The sequence below is a fragment of the Lissotriton helveticus genome, chromosome 12 (assembly GCF_964261635.1).
Source record: "Lissotriton helveticus chromosome 12, aLisHel1.1, whole genome shotgun sequence".
In the NCBI taxonomy this organism is placed as follows: Eukaryota; Metazoa; Chordata; class Amphibia; order Caudata; family Salamandridae; genus Lissotriton; species Lissotriton helveticus.
The window spans coordinates 852,285,624-852,308,177 of record NC_136073.1 but is presented as its reverse complement, the minus strand read 5'-3'; the positions used below and the strand labels follow the sequence as shown (position 1 = coordinate 852,308,177).

The window sequence follows — 22,554 nt, the reverse complement described above, 5'->3', positions numbered from 1 at the left end:
GTGACATTTTTAGCTACAATGACACGAGGTCCCAGTCTGTGACTGAAAGCACTGTGAATATGTAAGTCAATATTATAAAATTGAATTACCTCTAAAAAAGAATGCTTCTGTGTCACCAGAAAGCCTCAAATAACTCCATCAAATAAGGTTTATACTCGCCCCAAGCAGCTTTTAGATTTGCTGACTAACCAATTGTACACATTTATATTCCTTTCAGGTTGCAAGCATCATGCAGAGAAGGTGTTTCTTTAGCGGTCTTCCTCTCCATTGACTTTACTGTACACAAGGCCTCATCTCTCCTCTTTGGCACCTGAAGGTTGACATTAACCGCCAAATAACGGATGCTTTTTAACAAAACGTAGGAAAACTAGTTTTGCAAGATTAACAAAAAAAATGGGAACATTTCCCAATAGATCCCGCCCACTTCAGCCACCAATACAGGATATGCAGACACTGCTGCTGCATTGTGTTGAGTCCAGTGATTGAACAGTAACTCCTGCTTTAAGACACAAATGAGGCACATTGAAAGAGTTATATTTCCCCAGTAATGGTGGAAACTTGGTGGTTTTCAAGCTGAGTATGTGTGGCTTCCAGTATGGCGATATTCAGAAACACAGGGTCAAGATATCCAGTGTCATTCAAAGAACTGCAGCTGTAAGGCACCTTCCATCCTCAATCAAAGTGAGTCCAAGGGATGGAAGTACATGGCGCACAGACTTGGAATCCCTGCCGTAGATCGACATATCCAGTTACACATTGGGTTGCAGAATTCTAGTTTTGTCAATTTACAGAAACCGTCTCATCGTAAAACAAATTTTGATGGGAGGTGCATACAATGGTTGTGTTGGGTTTGCACTGTTCTAAGTTCTTTAGAACTGATCCAGTTGTCCCATCATTGTACTGTGTGACTTGGGTGAGAATAAAGCTCTGGATTTCACCTTTGCCTATAGCCTGTCGTACACGGTATGACCATTTTTGGTCTCTGCAAGCAGACATGATGGCTACTATGCTGTCGGAAATTTGCTGCACCTGTGTGCTCGAAGTTTTTGTCTTGTCGATGGGTCAGTAGTGGCATTGTTGAGGCGATGTGGTGTTTCTCTTTTGTACAAAGCGAATATCGAGCATATATGTTCAATCTGTGTCTTTTGTAAACAGATCTTACCACCTCCTCCTCTTACAGGAAAGGTTAACTTGCCTGCCTCCTGTTTTTCTGTATGTATTAGTTGTTCAGTGTATGAATAACTAAGGCTGCCTTGAGCATAAATTGTCAGGTGAAAAAACCTACATTTTTGTCCTGAAGAACACCATGAGGAAATATTTGGATCAGAGTAACTTTAGGAGTAAACCCTGAGTGTAACCTGGTCAAACCCTGATTTTGTAAAAGGACTTTCACCCACTGAATTGTGTGGCATGCTTCATCGAGTCCTTGCCCAGCATTCTAGTTCTAGCCGGGAGGGCTCTACCCCACTTTTGGGGGAAGGACTTTTTGTTAGTGAGTGTACTCTTTGGGATCAGGAAGAGTTGAAACTGCCAAAGATAACCTGATTAACCTTTACTGTCGAGGTAACCCTGGCAAAATTATAATCGGGGCTGAATGTGTTGGTAGTGATTAGTGACTCCTACTTCCATATATCAACATGTTTCAGCAGGTTAAGTTCAGCCTTATAGGTCTTCTAGTTTTTGTCAGGACCACACTGATCCCAACTCGTCATTTGGGAGTGTATTGTGCTATTGGGTGAGCCTTTCATTCCTCACACGTGTATGCCATCCACATATACAAGTGTAGGTTATAGCTCCACTGCTAATTGTTGAGTCTTGTTGTTGACAACTTGGTGATTTACTAAGTCCTCTTATTTTTGGAAATAGGTGCTATATACAAATGAGCAAGCATGGTGCAATGATATAGGTGTTACTTTTTTCAAGATCCATGGCCATGATACACTTCACGTTCAAATTAAATTCTTGTGCAAACCTGAAAATTGCAACCATGTGCTATGAGGTTTGTAGTGTTCACTGGGAGAGAAACGTCCGTGCTCCTTTGACTAATAACGTGTAGTCACACTAGCCTGCTGTTGTCCAAACACGCATTCATACTATTAGTGCATGCAAGTTCTTGCTCATCGTGATGTCACCAGAGTCCCTGATATCTTGTGCTGGAGTTGGGCAGACCTTTATGCCATCTGATGTGGTACCTACTCGTACAGGATTATCATCACACCATCGATAGTTACAGGCAGGGCTCGACCCGTGTGTCATGCACTGTAGAAAGCCATAAAATAACTATTACACTTTCAAAGATCCCTGAGCAGAGAATATAATCATAGTTCAGAAAAATATTCTTTTAATTCGGAGAACAGAGTAAGAAGTCCTCCTCTTCTGTACTCACAACTTCAAACAAATGGACTGGCAGTCCACCTAAACAAGGTCCCATAACTCTTGTAACTCTTGAATACTGGGGAACAAAAACACATGTGTCCGTATTTGTGTGGATTGTTGTCTAGCATAGAGAAACGTGAGAACGCGTATGTGATGACGTAGCTGGTTGCGTACGCACTACGTCATTGCTTACTCTGATCGTGGTGACTCACATCATGTGCTCTAAGGGGCCCAACTCCAAAGTGTCAAAAGAGAGTTCGTTTGCTAACTCAAAAAAGTTTCAAATATGTTTATTCCTTACTAGGGAAAGCAGGAGGTGCAGACCCGATAAAAGAAATGTGCCCTTCTGGAATCTGTCATGTTCTGGTATAAGTAGTCTATACACGTACACACTAATCTGAAAAGTATTCAAAGATAGATCACACCACAAAAATTGCTTATTATCATAAGATCCTAATGAACGACCTTTATAAGTGCAGAAGCCTCAAAGGGAAGTGTTTGTAAGTTGTACATGTGCATGATTAGAATGGAAATCTTTTCACAAGCAGTAGGTTTCACCACGGAATATTATCATTCAATCCCGGGGTTTAATTTGTATGCCCACCTTCATTCTTTTTCCAAGAGAATCTTTGATTACCAATCTGGTTGGGGATTGTTGTACCTGCTCAAATATGGTCCAGAAAAAGTATTATTTTCATACTAGTCATCCCTACATACCTCATAACATACAGACAGGTGCTGAGATACACAACGCTTGAGGAGGTGCAATTCATATGTTTGTATTGTTACCATTCTCTTATCAAGATCGGAGTTTAATCTCTTGGTAGGCTTCATAAGATGGCATATGCTGCAACCCCCACATGGATGGTGACCCATCACCGGTGGTAGACTCTAAAAGGTTGTCTGGTTATCTTTCTCAATCTTTTTGTAAGTCCTTGAATGAACCAAAGCATCTCTCAAATTTCTGCTTCTCTCATGTGCAAATAGGGATCTCCAACTTCAGATTGCCTGTTCCTTGTATTCCTCAGTTTCTGTTAATCAATTTTTTTTAATCAACTTCAAGATACAGGTGTAAGTGGTTATGGACACAAACTGTTGTGTTTCCTCTTTCTTCTGGTCATGCTCAATAAGAGCCTCTATGTTTTTGTTCTTGGCTCGTGTTATTGTATTTTGTTTAATTGATTCTGGAAAACGGTGTTGTCTTCATTTGTTACTAATGTGGTCTGCTTGTTTGTTAAAATTCTCTAATTGGCTACAATCCCAGCTTAGCCTGAGGAATTGGCCATTAGAGAGGTTCTTACGGAGAGGTCGAGGGTGGTGACTATTGAATTTCAACAAGCTATTCTTGTCTGTCTCCTTTAAATGTGTATCTGTACACTAAATGCTGTAATGCTGTTACTATGAAAGATATTCCTGGTCAATGTAGAAAGGTATAGGCCCCCTTTTTCTAAATGATTTTGCTGCCTTTAAATCTCCCCTCCAAATGATCAGAATGTCTTCAATGTACCTCTTCCAGAGTTCAATGTTGCTTCTAATTGGGTTGGTGTAATTCATTACTGTAGTTGTTTTAAAATGGTGGACATACAATCAGGCAGTCCTAGAGGCAAATGTGCCCCCCAACTCAACATCAAAGTCCTGTGTACCTGTGGTACACGGTACCCCCAAGCTAAAAAAAAACCAGATACAGACACACCCCCTCCAGCATGAAATGTCTCGGTGTAGTGTGCAACCAGGTTGTCGAGGTATAGGCGTTCTTCCATTACCCTCAAAGTCTCTTCCTGAGGCAGACTTGTCTAGAAACCTTCCACATTTAGATCCGCAAGTAAGTTGATTTTGGGCTTATACGGGATGATTTTTAGTAGTCTCAACAAATCCTTTGTGACTTTTATGTATGGGGGGTGTGCACCACTAGAGGTCTCAAGAACTGATCGCTGAAATTTGACAATGGTTCCAAAATAGAATTGATCCCCAACACAATAGGTCTTCCTGGTGTGTGTCCTATTTTTATGTATGTTTGGTTTGGCAGGGTGTAAAAACTTAGCATAATGGTATATTTTGTCACAAGGAGGTCAGCTTCTCTGTTCGTTTTAGTCTCTTCAACCAGTTTCCGAATCTTAGTTTTTAATTTTTCTATCGATGTTTCTCCAATTTCTTATAGTTCCCTCTATTTCCCAGGAGACAAAGAAACTCTTCCCTGTAGTCATCCACATTTTGTGTGACACTTGCCCCACCCTTGTCTGCCAGTTTTATTATGATGCATTTGTTTTCTCTCGAGGTGTTACGGGAGTCTCTTTTTCCGTGATAATTTCCTGGAACCTCCAAATCATGGAAACATCAATTGATTCTTCTTCTTTAACTACAGTGTGTTGAAATTTCTGAACTTCAATAAGGACAGCATTCGTCAGTAGAGCCTAAGAATATTTTTTCCTTAAGCCGGAATCTTTCTTTTCCATCATTTTCTTTGTCTTGGAAAATGCCTTTAGCTTTATCCTTCTCAAAAACTAACCAATTCGCTTTGCAGCTTCAATTTGTCAATTGTAGGGGTGGAAATAAATCCTAATCCTTTTTTAAGTACTTGCATCTTGGAGTCTGTCAGGTCTTTATTGGATGAGTTCACCACTAGGGTGAAATGCTCGTGCCCGGGGTTGCTTCCCTCATCTTAATCCAAGTACTGACTTGGATTGGATAATCCCATTGTACCTTTGTTTCCTGCTTCCTTTGCCCAAAAAAGGGAGCCTGTTATGAGGTGTTTCGACCCCCTTATTGAAGCATTGGGTGTATGGATTTTGCATCCAAAGAACAGAGGGTGTAGTGTATTGTGGTAAAACTGTGGAAAGTTTAGTTAAACATTAAACTAGGGTGGGTTCTGGAGTACCATGCTGGGCCACCTTGATCTCCCTCTATAGATTGTCTTTCTGCGGTGAACAAACTTACAAACTTAAGTAAGCATTTTGACTAAGACTATGTAACAGAATCTGTGTTCGATCTTGACCATGTCATTGTTAGGGAATCGGTATTCTCACCCACATCACTTCCATTACTTCGACTGGATAGTCTCTTCTTCAGCATGTAGACAGGAAGTGGACTACCCTGAAATCTTAAACAAAAGCATCTTGTGACTTCCCATCCTCTGAGGAGATGCCTCTTTCCATTAAAACCTCATTCACAAGGTCAGATGTTTTCTTTTTTTCTCTAGGCCTCTTGATGCTAATTTTGCTTTTTAGTTAAATGTCCTGGTAGCTCCAGTGTCCCAGCACTACTCTGCTAACATCTTTATTAGAAGCTTTACCATTCATTAGAGCAAGGTATCAAATCCAATGTTGTCTTCTTTGCAAAATCTATTGAGATCTGCATTTTTGAGGCACTTGTACACCTGTTAAGGCTCCAAAGTGCATTTGCATACAGCTAGCACACCAGTCTGATGCTCTTGGCTGCAAGAGTCTGGGCTTCTGTTGTGGCCGGTGTGGCAAGTGTTTCGATTTTGTACATGAGAGGTGGTTGTTGTTGTTGTTGCATCTTGTTGTGAAGTGACATATAGGATACTTCAGCTTGAAGACTAACGTTTATGGATGGAAGACGGTATGTAAGTTCAATGTTTCGTATGTGAGGTTTGTTTGAGTGTTCTGCATGTTATAAACGCTGCTTATGTTGTGTTGCTGCGACTACGTAGATGCACATACTTGTTGAACGGAGTAGAGGAGAGTGGGAGCTGGCTGCTCACTTGGAAGTGCCAACGATCCTTGGGTGCAATTCCAGTTGCACGAGAGGGTATGATTCTCTGGTCGGAGTTGTCCCCGCCCTCCTAATAGTGGTAAGTGGTTCTGTTTGCTGGGCGTGTGGCCCTTTATCATCACTGTGGGAACGCTGAATCTGCATTACTTTCATGAATTCTAAGTGGTTGTAGATGTTTCTGGACATTGTCAGGTGAGAGGTCCATGGTTTTTATGTTTGTGTGAAGAAGGAGGTTCCACCAATGCAATGTCTGGAAATGCGAGTATCCAGGGCACCACTGCAGAGAAGAGGAGGGTTATCATTTGCGACTATGTTAGTAGGTTTACTTGGATGAGGGATGGGTACTTGCCTTAGATGGTCTTATCGCTGATGTACAGAGCTTTGAAAAGCAATCATCTTGCTTAAAATACTAACGCTGAATAGTCTGGATTACTCAGACCATGCAGCCATCCTCTTTGCTACTTCCACTCTAAACTTTTCCACCACCCTCTAAAGGTCCACAAAGTGTACAATGTTGTAATTGGGGTAACTGAAAAACCTATAGCAAGACTTGTTTTCAGCGGCCTAAGATTTGACTGTAGTGGAATGTAAACTGGCTGAGTGCAATTGACAAGACTTCCTCCAAGGGGCAGCCTTGATACCCCACTCATTGTTCAAGTCTTCCCCACTTTTGGAAGGCTATACAATACCATATGTTGTTGAGAGGTTGAACAGTCTCAAGGAAAGTTTTTGCCCTTCATTAATTTGATTTGTAGTTTCTCTCTGATGTTCGTAGGCCTGAAGATCGGGCAGGATGTGGTTGTTTTTTAGCACCCTCTTTTAGTTTCTGGTAACCTCTTTTCCAGGATTCTGCTGGAGTTGGGAGATGACAATTCAATGAGATTTGAAAGTACCCCATGGGTTGCTTCCAGAAGCAAATGATAATGTTTTGTTTCAAGGGAACAGCAAGAGATCTGCTTAAGAGGGATCCAGTAATCGTTGTTTTAGTTGATAATTATACTGGTAACAACTGCTTCTTACATGCTCTTTGGCTTGCTTCCAGGCAGATCGGCGACACTGGTTTCCTAGAGAAGGATGCTTTGAGAGGTGGAATTGTTCATTGGTGATCTTCGAGAAGATTCAATTTAGTTTGCAATGGAGTGCTTCTAACATATGCAGGAGAATTTTTTTAAGGGGCTGCCTCTGTTTTGGTTGTTTCTCAGAAAATGCTAACAATCTCCTTAGCTTGTTTGGTGGTTCGTTGCTTCTTTACTGCGCTTGTCACTCTAGGCCTTTCTTGTTTGTTTACCAGCTTTGGGTTTTTCTTCAATTGATTTTGAGATGACTCTTTTTCTGCTTCAGACCATGGTTTGCACAATGTTCAGTTAGAGCTTCTTTCAGTCTCAGGAAGCGGTCCATTTTTTTCGCATGTAGCCCCATTTGTCCTTAGTTTTGGTATACTCCGATGGCACAGACCAATGTTCATAAACTTGCAGTGAAGACAGTCAAGTGTTTTGTCCCTAGTTAGAGGTATGACCAGTGCTGTATTTGTGTGTTGGTGCCACTAGCAGCTTGATTAGACCAGAGTGTTCCTGTTATCTGACTGCTCCGAATCTGGATATCTGTCATATTTGTTCACTGATGTATTGAAGTGTACTCTTCTTAGTTTTTCTGGGAATTGATTTGTAGAAGAGTTGCTAGTTTGGGCAATCCACCCAGGTGCTCCTTACACACCTGTTGTGACTCAGGAGGTAACAAAATTAATTATGCAACCGCTCACTCCGAGAAATAAACTTCCTGGATGCCATTTTCCGTCAGACTTGTGCAATATTTCACTCACCCCAATCCTTTGCATGGTCTCTTTTTTGTGTATAATTCCCACAACTGAAAGGATCATCTCAATGAACACAGTGCTTGGTCTTGTCTCCAAATACATTTCCATCAGGCCGATTATGTGGCATTCATTCTTACATATGAGTTGACGTTTGTTTGATTGAGTATTTGTCACTTAGGAAATTTTTTGAGGAACTCGCGGTCATGGCCCAAACAAGGGTTCAAAGTGAGAAAAGGACTGTAAGAACAGCAATTGTAAAAATAGGCTCCAATGATAGGTTTTCAAAATGTCTGTCTTATATAAACCTCTCTGTACAAGAAATTCGACCTGTGCTAAATTCCAAAATGTATTTAGCCAGAATCGCTTCTCACATGAATAAGAGCCCTTTTAGTTGACTATTTGACCTTTTTTTTATACCAAATTTGGGGGCTGGTGCTTGACAGTAGAATTAGCTGCTGGTCAAAAGTTTTGTAGTGAGATGTTTATATAGGGGGAGATTTTGAAGATGTCGCGGGGCAAGCTGTGAACAGTCTGCCAATTTGTAAACCATCACTGACCGCTCCTCTGCCTAGCATTAGTATCCAGGCACAGACTACTGATTCTCTCACCGGTCACACTGGCCTGGAGGTTCTCCTGGGACTTTTTGCATGCATCATAAAGGATGGAGCAGAGGGCCAGAGGACGGCAGTGTAAACCATGCAGGTTATTTGCATTATATATTCGCACTAGGGTGCCAAAGCCAACGTCCCCATGACCAGCGCCCTCCCACCTCCTCTTTTCTCTATTTGAGTGGATAAAGGTGATGTAATGAGTCTGATTTTTAGTGTTGACCTGATATGGTCTTTTTTCCACCAAGATTTTTTAACATTGTGGAGGTTTGCTAAATATCAGTAGTTGTTTATGACCGCAGGGTTGAGTGAAGCTTTTTAGCTGTGGAGGAACAGTCAATTTTAGAAGATCTAAGGTGGTTCGACAAAGGACTGGATAAAGAGGGGCTTAATGAAGTTGCAGCATGTCTTCCAGAGTTTGATAGGAATGGTGATATTGAGTCTAATACTGTCTCGGAGGTTTCAAAAGAGTTGCTAAACAAAATCTGTTGCTGATTGAGATTCAATCAAATGTTGGTGTTTTGAATGTGTACGGATAGGTCCAAGATGTAGATGTGGTTGTGTTTTTTTGGCTCAGTACATGTCCTCAACTTTTGCTTATTCTATTGATTAGGGAAGATGGGTTCATCTGTTGCTGAAAATTGGGATTTGGATTTGTATGCACAGTTCAGGCATATTTGGTGAATGGTTTAGTTGACTGTGCTTAACAGTTGTTTTATTGTATTTGTTCTAGTTGGCACTGTAAGTAAAGCAAAGCAGACCTGGCTGAAGTTGGAACATGGCAAGACACTGATTCCCTCCCAAGGAGCTAGTGAAGGTAGTATATGTCTTGTTAAGCTCCTCATGATATACCATGGTCCTTCTAATCCGTGTACAGAAGGATCTCAGTCTTGGTGTGTCATTGTGCTGCAACTTTATTTGTCTGGTGTCAAATAGTTGCTGTAGTTGTTTACTGCAATGTCCGCCTGACAGCAGCCACAACTTTTGCCGGCTCATAGTATGTAATCCTTGTTCTGTGCTTTTCTGTTGATAGATTTGGGTTCATGAGATGTCCTATATGGGAAGTTTACTTCTAGCCGGTTGCAAAAGCTATGTATAATGTAGAAGAGGCATTTTGCTTGCATCCCCCCGCTATTGAGGTTGTGTATTCATTTGGCCACTTTGGCTTACAGTTATCTGTTTGATTGTTCTTGGGAGATGCCCTATCCGAACTAGTCAGGGTTGTTGCTATGGGTTCCTCCACGCACATATCCTTTGATGCTGGAAGCTTGGGCCTCCCTGAGCATGCTCATCTGCCGCCACTGGAGTCTAAGACTGATTTGCATATGGCCATGTCTGAACTGGGGTGGCGTGGTGAGCAAAATAACAATGGATTAAACACAGATCTGTGACTGGGGGTGAATGTTTTGCCAATGTGCAACATTCCGTCCATCACCTTGTGTGTTTTGCCATCTGCCGCCACCCAGCACTTCCTGCCATGGCTTGAGAACCTTTGACTTCTTCCTGACTGATCATGATTGCACCCTGAGATACCAACAATTTAGGAGGAAGACACGAGTTGTTCCCTGTAGGCTACTCCTTAATGATTGTGCTTAAAGGTGTGCTGCCCTTTAGTCCACTTTTCTGAAAGCCTTGTAAAGAGCATGCGGCAAAAGAAACCAGCATTTACAATGCAATAGGTCTCGCGTTTGCGAGAGTTTATGCTATTAGCATTGTAAATCACAATGCCTTTTATTTGTTTAAAAAGCCAACACATTAATAAAAAGCATTGTACATGGTCAAACTTTATTTGATTACCTGCCAACATGTGTAAATTCCCACCTTTCGAACTTGCCTTCATTCACCGTATTACAAAGAATGGATGTGCTATTCTGTTTAAAAAGCAGTTCAGCGTTGCAATCCCGCCGCGGCCGCACCGGAAGTCAGGCAAGGTCGCCTTGTGACGGGGGCGTGGCCGCGTTCGGACCGGAAAAGGAGGCGTAAATCCGTCTTGCGGCCCGGGGCTCCTGTGAGCGGTGGAGAGCCCCGGGGCCGCCAGCAGGAGGTTGCGGAAGTGTTGCGGGGCTCCCTTGACCAAGTGGGAGCCCCGGGAAAGGAGCGTGCTGCGAGTGGAGTCCCCCGAGATTGGCCCGGTAAGTTCCAAAGGGCTGGGGGGGCCTCAGTGCTCTCGTGTGTGTATGTGTGCGGGGGGTGTCTCTGCATGTATGTATGTATGTGCGTGCGTGCATGGGCGCTCGTGCATGTGTGTATGCATTGTGCCTGCGTGGGTGTATGTGTGTGTGCGCGCATGCGTGTGTATGGCTGTGTGTGATTGAGAGTGAATGCCAGGCAGGGGATGTGCACGGCGACGTGCGCGCCCTCGAGGAGGAATCTGAGACAGCGAGGCGCGTGGCCGATCGCTGTCTCACATTCCCCCAGACAGCAAAAGTTGTCTTCGCAGACAAAGCCTGCTTCGCATGCTTTTTAGGTCTGCTCGACCTAAAAACAGATGGCAGTTACCTTGCATACCTGTGCGGTGACAGAACACTTATTATCAAAAACGACTCCCAAGTCCCTGGTGGAAGTTACTGGCATTTTGACCATCCCAGTTCATCTGGCCTCCAGGAAGGCGACCATTGGCATGAAGATCTGCCATGAAATGAAATCTGTGTTTTGTGCGATTCGACTTCTGACAGTTTAGATTTAATTCATTGGGCGACTGATGACGTACAGTTTAGATACTCTTCCCTGTCAATCTGATGGGAGTCAGAAAAAGAGATAATGATTTATGTCATCCGCTTATGACACAGGATTGAATCCAAAAGACATGCCAATAGGGGCTAAAGGAGAAATGTATACATCAAACATGGTGGCACTACGTGATGATCTTTAAATTACATTACAGATAATTGTAAAAAGTGCTTATTGAAATGGAGGGCAAGTTAGAGTTTAAGATTTGTTTGTAAAAAAGAAAAGAGCCATCCTAAGGCCTTTTCAAAGATGAGAATGGAACGCAAGATGGTGCAAAAGTCTGCAGAGAGTTCAAGGAGCACCAGAGAAGCTGAGACTCCCTCATCCAAAGTCAAATTAAGATCACCCACAACCGTTAAAAGAGCCAATTCAGTATTATGTTCGGTCTAAGTCCCGACTGGGAAAAAAATATTCTGACACTTGAGGGATGATGGCTTTTTCAGTGACCTTAGCAGGGAGAGGCGAGAGAGCAATAAATCAATAATTTGCTAGAATAGTGAGATCCATATTAGGTTTTTTCGGAAAAGGGTTTAATCAGGGCTTTGTTCACTCTTCTAGGAACTTGGGCTATGCTTAGAGGTATATTACAAAGATCAGTAAGTATGGTACTTATCTTGATCACGGTGAGCTGTAAAATAAGAAGGAGGCAAGGGTATAGCAGAGCCCAAGATTTAAGAGTATAGATCTAATCTGAGATGACCGTGACAGATAACTGCTTAAATTTGCGCATGCAGCTACCTTTTATGGACCTATGTTCCCTCTGAGAGAGATTCAGGAAATCCTGTGCCTCAAGTGTTGTTGAGTTTAAATTGATTTTTTTTGTCTTTTAAATAGACAGTCAGGTTGCCAGAAAGTTCTTGAAAAATGGTCTAAAAAAACACGACTTTCTGCCATGGGTTGTGTCAATTTTTTAACAGTAGCGAAAACTCATGAGTGGGGTTTTGGAATTAGATAAGGTGGTAACATACACATTGAATTTCAAAGACCAGAAGATTGTATGAGCAAATGACTTCACCTTACAGGGCCCTGTCATGTGGCTGGTATGCATATCTCAATATCTGCTCTAGTAATTTAGTGTTTCCCTGCTTCTCTAAGATGAACCGGGACGGAGAAATGGAGCATTCTTTCCATGTCAAAGGGCGCAAATGTATATAGAGCAGGAGTATTCCATTTCTAAAATTCAATAGCCACCTTGTTAATCTCAGTTTCACAGGGAGACGAATGTTTATATAGCGATTGCTGAAAATTAACAGGATTGCTCCTGGCCCACGACCTTGTGTAACAATAAGAGCACTTTCTGTTGTCTCTGCAGATAGCTACTATGGTAGTAAAATAGGCTCTGCTGAATAGCCTCACTGGTTGCGAGGAAAGGCTTTACCTATCTTTACTCCGCTACGATTGGTAAAAATAGGGTCAAGGATATGTTCCGCCTTAGCTTGTTTAACAAATTGGTTGCAGTTTAAGGCTTCCATAGACCCTAGTAATTTCCCAGCTTCAGCGTGTTCGTTTATTTTCTAAATGAATATTAATTTCTGCTAAGATGATGAAGTTTGCATATGGTATGGTGGAAGATACTAAACAAGGGCAGATCGAGGGGGGGTGATAGATCGGAGCTCCAAAAAAACATATGGTTCATCAGTTTCTATTGAAAAAACCCTCTGAAGCAGGGAAGTTCTTCTCCAGGAGGGGCTGGCATTTGTAGATGTCTTTATATACTGTTGTAGGGCCACAGCCCATATTATTTAGACGGTCCATTCTCTCTGTTCTATATTTGTGTGGAATGGCTACAGCAGATCTGAACCTGAGGCTTTTCCAACCAGTAGCTTATGAGCTATCCAGTTATCTGCAAGTAGCTCTCCTGTGTGCAGGGCAGCCTACTACATCAGAAGCTTTTCATCCATTTAACTAATATATGTCTACAAACATTGAAATGTTGGTATTTAAGATTAAAAATGTGTGCATTTTCAGAAATAATAAACTGATGGCACCCGTTCCTAATGCACTAAGGTGGTCACTGCTGGTAACCTTGCATATGGTGGTCACAAATGTAATGCTGTCTGACTACAGTGCTTAATATTAGTTGCGCTGGATAATTTTCATTGAACAGAAGTAGCTCCTATTGCAGAAATGGTTGGAGACCCCTGAAGGAGTCCAGTAGCCAAGTATCTGTCAGAAAAAGCATATCCGGAATATGTGACCCGCTAAGTTAACCATAGATCTAATTGATAAGATAGGGCGCCAGTTCAGTAGGCCGAGAAACTGTTTTACTTGCATGGACGTGGGCGGACAGTCCTGTAGCGTGACTACTGATGGAAGCAATAAAGCCACAAACATTACATTTAATAAGAGAGTTGCAACTTAAATTCATATGGTGGCAAAAATTGCCTTTAAATTGGAGCATCCCTAGTTGTTCCGCAGAGTGGGTTAGCAGTCTTCTATTCATGATGGTGAATGGACCAGCGTTCTTGGTGCTGAGCATGAGCCGGACACAGATAGGCTTGCCAGCAGTGGTGCACTTGCTGCGTGCATCCGCTGTGAGGATAAAGAGATAAACTCCGCCATGTCTAGGGGTGTGGCTTCAGTATTGCGTGATTTTGTCATTAAAGATATGGGAGGGGGAATAAAAGGCGTACTAGGAGCCCAGCTGCTCCACCCTTGACTGGAAGGCTCCTCTTTCAGATGGAAATACTGGAAATAAAAATAGAAATGTAAAATAATAGTGAGAAAGTAAAATCCAATTAAATCGCACAAACCTAATGAGCACCGTTCCAAGAAGGCAACCAAGTTTTCCAGAATAGAGCTGGCACCTCTACATGCATACTCTACAAGGGACAAAATGGGACCGCAGTGATAGAAGGTGCTCTCCCCAAAAGCACTGAAGAGAAGGCAAGCAAGAGATCTGATCCTCTCTAGAGGTTATTATGAAGGCCATAGCCAAGGCAGAAAGAAGTTGGCTACATCCCCTTTAGTGGAATCCAACAAGAAAAGGATGACATCACATTGGAGGCTCCCGTTACGCGAGCAAGAGCTGCAGTCATGGTCCATGAAAAGAAAGGGAATCTCTTTATTTTGATGGGGAAAGGGGTACCTGTCTGGCTCCAGCCAGAAGACCTGGATCTGTCTGTCTGTCTGTCTGTCTGTCTGTCTGTCTGTCTATCTATCTATCTATCTATCTATCCCCATCAGTTGTGTACTTTTGTTTTACTCCATTATAGCACTAAGAGTCCCTACTCTGGCCATCATTACTATGACATGGACAGGAGTGTATTCCCAAAGCAGGATGTAGACATTGACCCAGAAGTTTCTTTCTTCAACAAATTTACGCAGGGGGAGTTCACGAGATTTTGAATTTTGCCCCTTTCAAAGGAAAATGACATGCAGTGTTACTGCTTGCCTCCATTCTGAACTGCAGAACTCAAATGGGTTGATAATACCACATCGAAAGCAGAAATCTATCTGTAACAGCTAATGGAAAGGGGGGGGGGAAGAGAATCGATATTCTACTTACCTTAATTCTCAAAAAATAACTTTCAGAGCAGTAAAATAGAACTTTCAAAGACCTTTAGCTAACGGAACAATTAACATTTTTAAAAAACAACAACGGTTAAGTCTGCACACGGAGTCCGTATTTTTTGTTCAAGGTGGTCTTGAACACAAAATGTATTCTGCACCATTTAAATTCAATTTCACAGTAGTGCGTATTCAAGACCCTCTTGCAAATTCTCTTATTGGTTTAATATTCTAATTCTTGTCTTTCTTCATTGTCTGTGCTATTGGTCTGGGTTACTTTGTCAATTAAGGTGCGTTCTGGGTATCTGAGTCTGATGCAGGTATACTACCCTGAATTAAAACGTTTTTGTGCATGAAATGAACTCTTCCATAACACTTTGAGCTCCGGGGTTTTAATTGCTGAGATAAGTGACTATTTGCCTGCCACAGTAGTTGCAAAAGGGTTCTGTTTGGGTCATTGTAAAATGCAGAACGGCATAGAATATATTCCTGGGAAACAGGATGACTGCCTTGAGTCAAACCCACTCACAACTTAATCACACCAAAACCCCCCTCTGGACTAAGATTATAAACCGCTCTCTGATGACTAGAGTGATGCCAGACTGCCTCAATCTCTGTCAAGTCACGCCACTGCTAAAAAAAACAGGGTGCAGACCCGAACAACCTCAATTTCAGACCTGTCTCCAATCCCCACTTCCAAGCCAAAACCCCAGAAAGATGTGTTCTCTCACAACTAAACCAGCACATAAACCAGTACAAGCTAATAGGCCCTCATCAATCGGGCTTCAAAACGGGTTGCGGTACAAAAGGGGGTGGTGATGGACGGCGCATCTGAATCAATTAAACACTCACACCCAGTCGAAAGATCTGGGTTTAATCCATCACCGTTCTCTAGCCCACTCTGCCACCCAGTTCAGACATGGCTATATGCAAATCAGTCTGACCCTGTGCCTCATGGGAACAGTCCAGCCCGAACTGCCAAGCCATGTCTTCCCTGGACCGGAAACAAGCTTCCGAGGACCGGTTTCTGGCATTCCAGCCATCTTCAGCCCGACTTGCTTGAATCCAGTGGCAAAGTGAGCAAGGGACTCACATCTGAGCATACCCTGCCACACTTATGGCGGCCAAAAGCGGTGCAAAAGGGGGTGGTGATGGACGGAGCATCTGAATCAATCAAACACTCACACCCAGTCGAAAGATCTGTGTTTAATCCATCACCGTTCTTTAGCCCACTCTGCCACCCCAGTTCATGCCAGAAACCGGTCCCCGGAAGCTTGTTTCCGGTCCCGGGAAGACATGGCTTGGCAGTTCGGGCTGGACTGTTCCCATGAGGCACAGGGTCAGACTGATTTGCATATAGCCATGTCTGAACTGGGGTGGCAGAGTGGGCTAAAGAACGGTGATGGATTAAACCCAGATCTTTTGACTGGGTGTGAGTGTTTGATTGATTCAGATGCTCCGTCCATCACCACCCCCTTTTGTACCACCTCAAAAAGGGTTGCAGCAAGGAAACCGCTATCCTGAACATAGTAGATGACTTACGCAAATCCCTGGATACAGACAGATGCTGCCTGCTCATACTCGTAGACCTATCGGCGACCTTTGACACAGTCGACCACAATCTTCTCTTGGATCCCCTACAAAAGAGGATTGGCGCAGAAGGGGTGTTCCTACGCTGGTTCACATCTTTCCTACAAAACTTCTCTCAGCAAATAAAAATAAGCAATCTGACTTCTGATATAATGTCAATTATTCGGGGTGTCCCCCAAGGCTCTGTACTCTTGCCTCAATATTCCATATCTACATGGAGCCCCTCACCGTCATTCTCAACCAAGCAAACATCCCCTTCCATCTATATGCAGATGACAACCAGCCCTACTTGGAAATCTCCTCACTGGAAGACATCCACCGACTAAATGCTACCCTCAAAGTTAAACTTGCAACCATCTAAACCTCAACCAAGACAAGACAGAAATTCTGCTCATATCAAAGACCGAGCAATCCACCCCAGATTAAAGAATGGCTAAACTCCATTGATGCTCCTAACTGCAATCTCACGCTAGCCAACTCATCTAAACCTCTAGGGATCACACTGGACCCCAAACTGAGCATGAAAGATCATATAAAAAACAATGCGAAGAGTGCCTTCTACAACCTGAAACTTCTTAACAAAATCAAACGCTACCTACTGCCTCAAATCTGCCCCTCAAGCGGTGGTATTGTCTAGATTAGACTATGAGAACGCCATCCTCTCGAGCACAACGAAATCCCACCTTGCGCTACTTAGACTTAGAACCTCTCTCAACGCAACAGCCAGTATTAAGTCACTGGAATAAAGAAAATATGACCACACCTCCCCTACCCTGAAAGAACTGAAATGGCTCGCAATTGAAGCTCGCTGTGGCTGCAGAACTGCTTGTTTCGCTCACAAAGCCCTTCACACTGGGAAACCAGCGTACACTGCCTCAAATCTCAAAAAGGCAGGCCAGTTCAGAAACCTAAAAAGCTCAAACACCTTACGCCTCATTCCGCCCAAAGCCCACAAACAAAAAAACCTGGCATGCTCCCTCTGGAGCAATGCCCCTAAAATCTGGAAATCCATCTGAGTCCATATCAGGAGAAACGCGTCTATCTTGAGTTTAAAGAGACCGCTGAAAGATCTCCTCATCAACATCTCAACTAACAGAAGATCAATTGGCCGTCAAGACATGAAATCAACCTTCAGTTCTCCCTACATCCCTCCTCTTTTATTTTACCTCCCTTGTGTGCACACCTGGGCTCAACGTGATCTTATCATTGAGATGTAATTCTACTCACTATTGGTAATGGACCTGCACAGATGTAAAGCACTCTGATACCCTCGGGTCTTGCCAGCGCTATATAAAACTCCTAAATAAATAAATTGTATTATTTGTCATGGAGTAAAGTATATTTGTTGAATTTAACAAAATAGAAGCCTGTAAATGGTGGTTTGCGACTCTGGTCGCACAGCATTTTAAGAATGTAGGTTGCTTCGACAGGTATAAGTTGGGTTTGCATTCTTTGGAAGGCTGACAAGAAGAAGGGGAGAATTCTGTTTTCATAATTTTTTGAGCCTTCATTTAGTGCATAACTGTAGACCACAAAGGGTATCTCTGGTACAGAAGTGGAAAGGTCTTAAAGAACTTCGAGGATGTCATTGACATGTGCCAGAAGTGTAAATTCTGACCTTTTATGCCTTGAATGAGAAGAGCTCCTAACTCTTTCAGGAAAGATTTTTAGATCTGAAATAAAATGAAGGCAGTCGGAATCAGCCATGGCTAGTCAGTCTGTAGAGCTTAAAACTGAATCTGTCACGAGTGGACACATGCTTTGGGAGACGCGTACAATGCTTAAACCATAAGAAATAGATTCTAGGAAAGACCATGCTGTTCCACTTTGTCAAGCACCTTTCTATCACTGTGAACCAAGGCACGCATGCAGCATTGGGCCACTTCGACTTGAGTAATGAAATTCCCAAATTATCTCCTATTAGAGAAAGCCAGTCTACTTTCCACGAGCCCCTTGATCGTGCTTAATTATTTTGGGCTGGGGTGGCTGACGTCGATATTCATCAGATCAATTTTGCTTCACAGGAATAGTAACGTAGCCATTTAGGATTGCCACACTGATGCATAAGAAACAGTTAAGCTGAATTGGCTGTGGGGAAAAACAGCATCAGGACAGCAGAAAATCAGTGTCTTTATTTCCAGGAATTCTGTGTCCCATGATAATCATGTTTTCCTCATTTAAGAACCACTGCTAATAGAGGCATAGTGTAATGAGCAACAGTAAGGCTTTGATATAAGGTTTGCCTGTAACAACTCCTGTAAAGTAATGAGTACAGTAACAGGCTGCAATTCCTACTTTATTAAGTTCCCTGATCGTATATGCTTTATGTTCGTATTTGTGTTTCAATGTGGATAATTCGCGGACGTACACCAGACCAAAATTGTGCACGTTCTTATCAAGGGTGGTCCATGTGAAGCAAGAGAGGTAAACAAAGAACAAAGTTATTGGGTCAGATGTAGGAGCTATGCCCTGGACTTACTTGTGACAAAGCCAATATTCCCACATTCGTGTCTGGGTCTGCAAGCGGCGCACTTCTGTCTCTCATTCATCGCTTCACTCACACAAGACATGCATGGGAGTTTGCATTCACATACATGGGCATCACTACATGTGTCGTGCATCTGGCAGTCCATCGTGTAGGCCTGGTCTTCCTGCAGCATGGACAAAACGCATCAGCACCAGATAGAATTTCTCACAACTTGGGCCTAAACTACGTTGTTTAAAGGCCATCCTCTTCCTTTTGACCTGTTTTGATACAATACAGATGGTGGAGCCCTGGCAATCTCCCAGCCAGGCTAGGGTCGACGGGGGCTCCGCAATACTTATTTTTCATAATTCAGGGAAATGCCATAAAAAACAGTGGCTCATTGTCACCAAACAATGCAAAATCTGGCTACAAACCCCCTCACTTCTGCAGGAAAATGTACTACTTGGATCTGCAACAAACATTTTAGTTAAAATTCATATCTTGTGTAGCAGTGTTTTTGGCTTAAACACTTTCCTGTGTGAAAAGATAGTAAATATCATGCCAGCTGACCCAAACTAAACAGTGAATATCAGAAATACTATTTGTGTGGATGTCTCTAAGGTATTTTCTACCTCGATTTCCATAGAAATGATGTTTTCAAACTGCAAGAATATAACACAAATCTAGGTTATCCCTCATTGCCCTTTTGATCCAATAATAATAATAATAATTAGTTTTGATAACAGACCTTGTCTGCAATGAAACAGTGAAGAATGTAATACCTTAGGTCCACACCTGCTGCAACAGGGGTTGCAAACTAGATAAATGTACTGAGTAACTCCATGTCACTGGGGCACCCCATTTAGGCCGGCCCTACTAGACAGCACATGCGCTCTCTGTGCTTACCATTGGGTGGCTTTCCTGGTACTCATTTACCTGCTTCTTATTTGTGTTCCAGCATGCCAATCTTGTTGTTTGTCCCTCCTGCGTAGCATAGCTTCTTTACCATCTCTTTTGATTGGCCGGCTTCTATGCTTCCACTGTTTTGTGTTTTTAACGCACTACTTTTGGATGAGTGCTCCATGAGTGTGCATGTGTTTTCTAGCTGTCTCCCTTTTGTACTTCTGCCCCCATGCTGTATACGTTGCTCTAATGCTTCTCCCCACCTCTCTTCCATGATGCGCTTACCTTCATGTACGCCCTGTGGCTTTCTTGCCAGCGTGCTTCTCCCCCACCCACTCCACATTGCTCTCCTCCACCTTGCTCTCCATGTTAATTCCCCTCAGCACCCTCCTCTTGCCCGCTGCGTCCCCCCACCCCACCCTACCCTTCGTATTTCTTACCCCTTCTGCGCCCTAAACTCTTGCCACTTGCTTCTCCCCATCTCATCCCACCCCTCCTTGTTGCTTCCCGTTCCACCATTGCCGCCTCCTCTGTTTTGCTATACAAGATGCCTGCACACACGTTGTTGTGAACTGCAGAGCAATTTCTGCATCTCTAAATTTATGAAATATTAGGCAAATGGCCATAAAAAACTGTCAAACAAGTAATACATAAGAAGAACACTCCAAGTGTCTTGTGTTCTCTGTATTTAATGAAGATCGATTGCCCAGCCAACACGTGTTTCGTCAGGGCACAAACCCACGACTTCTTCAGGGCTATTAGGCGATATAACAGAAAGTTGATCGATCTCTTCGCCGGTTGTACTTCCGTCCCGGCTGTATAGGGAATGGTGAACCCCCAAGGTGAGTATAAAAACGATGAATGGACCCGTGTACGTGAACGGTGGAGTGTCTCTCAAAGCACGTATGTATGTATGTATGTATACTTGTTAAGCGCAACTGCCACCCAAAGGGTATCCTGGCGCTGTGACCATAACAATCCATCAGGTGTAATACACTACATTGCTCTTGGAAAGAGGTGGGTTTTAAGATCCTTCTTGAAGGAAGTCAGATCTTGCCTACTCCTCAGCGACAGAGGTAAGGTGTTCCACAATTTGGCGGCCGCAAAGCTGAAGGCACGACCGCCCATCCTCACTCTGTTAATCTTAGGGACCATCACCAAGAACGCCGAAGAAGACCTCGGGTCTAGCGGCTTGGTACCAGGAGAAAATATTTTGAAGCAACGTTGGTCCCAGTCCATGCAAAGCCCTGAAGACAAGGCATGAGGCCTTAAAAAGAATCCGCTGCTGGACAGGTAGCCAGTGGAGATCAGAGAGTGCTGCCGATGACGATGCAGAACGTGGGCGAGATAAAGCCAATTTGGCTGCCATATTTTGAATCCTCTGTAACTTTGATACCAGGATATTGGGAGCCCCCAGAAGCAGTGCGTTGCAGTAGTCTAACCTACTGAGGATGGTACTACGCACCACTTCTGCCCTGGCTCCTAGAGGAAGTAACGGCAAGATTTTTCGTAAGGCTCAAAGCAATCCCATACAAGTCGCCGTAGTCCTGTTGACAGAGGCGTCAAGCTGCAGGCTAGGCTCAAACAAGACCCCTAAGTTGCGAGCCGACTCGGCCGCGGTCACCGTACCCAAGATAGAGGCTGGCCAAAAGTCGTCCGGCAGCGGGCGAGGAAGCCGATCCAAGGAGCAGTGAAGAACCTCGGTTTTCGACCCGTTAAATTGAAGCGAGTTGAGTCGTAGCCATTCTGCTGTTGCCGACATGCACCGGTGAAAGGTATCCCTCGAGACTGTCTCTTTGCCCTCAAATGAAAAAATCAGTTGAGTGTCATCGGCATAGTTGATGACTGATATGCCGAATGACTTTATCAAACTTATTAGGGGTCGGAGGTATAGGTTGAAGAGGATCGGACTGATCGCTGACCCCTGAGGTACACCTTGATTCACCTGACGCACGGCTGATCGAAACGGTGGCAACGCCACGGCTTGCTGTCTGTTGTAGAGATAGGATGTTAACCAGCTTAAAGCCAAGCCAAGGCGGCCCAGTAAAACCGCTTGGTCCACCGTGTCGAACGTGGCCAACATGTCAAGCAGCACTAAGAATGCTGCCTTACCCATGTCGACACGCGTTCGCAGATCATCCAACACGGCGACCAAGGCGGCCTCCGTGCCATGGGCCGGCCTAAAGCCGAATTGGGCTACATCCATACAAGAGTTTTTTTTTTTTTGTTCCCCGGAGTTTTATATAGCGCGAACTAGAACCGAACCGAATCAGTTATCAGAGCGCTTTACATAGCACCAGTTACGTTACATGAGGACACACTTTCATTTTTTTTTTTTTTTTTTAGGCACGGGGAGATTAAGTGATTTGCCCAGAATCACAGGGGGTTTTTGGCATCGTTACTGAGACTCGAACCCAGATCCCCAGGTCCGAGGTCGAGCGCCTTAGCCGTTAGGCCAATGATTTCAAGGAAGTTGGATAAGGCTTTTGTGACCAGCTTCTCTATGATTTTTATCGGGAATGGTAAAAGCGAGATGGGCCTGTAATTGGCCGGACATAGAGGGTCCTAAGAAGCCTTTTTTGGCAAAGGTGTTACTACTGCCATCTTCCAACTGTCTGGGACTGAAGCTGTAGCCAACGACTGACAGCAGATGGTGTAAAGTGGAGGAAACAGCTCTGCCTGGAATGACTTCCAGATCTTATGTGGCATTGGGTCAAGTGTTGAACCCGAGGAAACGCAATTGGTTGCCCTTCCTTGTCGTCGACCCACTCAGAATCCGAAGAATAGAGAGATTCTGAGGAGAGAGGCAGTAACGGGCCAGGCTG

The 22,554-nt window shown here is 43.6% G+C and overlaps 2 protein-coding genes across 6 annotated transcripts in view; one reads left to right on the top strand and one right to left on the bottom strand.

The window, feature by feature from the left end:
* Positions 1-22,554, bottom strand: part of CREB3L3 (cAMP responsive element binding protein 3 like 3) — a 448,824-nt gene that overhangs the window by 298,342 nt on the left and 127,928 nt on the right. The gene's annotated exons all lie outside the window — the stretch shown is intronic.
* The window catches only part of ZBTB7A (zinc finger and BTB domain containing 7A), a 139,816-nt gene that overhangs the window by 14,551 nt on the left and 102,711 nt on the right, over positions 1-22,554 (top strand). The window contains exon 2 of one of the 2 annotated variants that reach the window (XM_078669262.1): positions 9,263-9,346. The exons of the other annotated variant lie outside the window; for it this stretch is intronic. The gene's annotated coding sequence lies outside the window, so the exon portion shown is untranslated. The remainder of the gene's footprint in view (positions 1-9,262; positions 9,347-22,554) is intronic. 2 annotated transcript variants of the gene reach the window in all.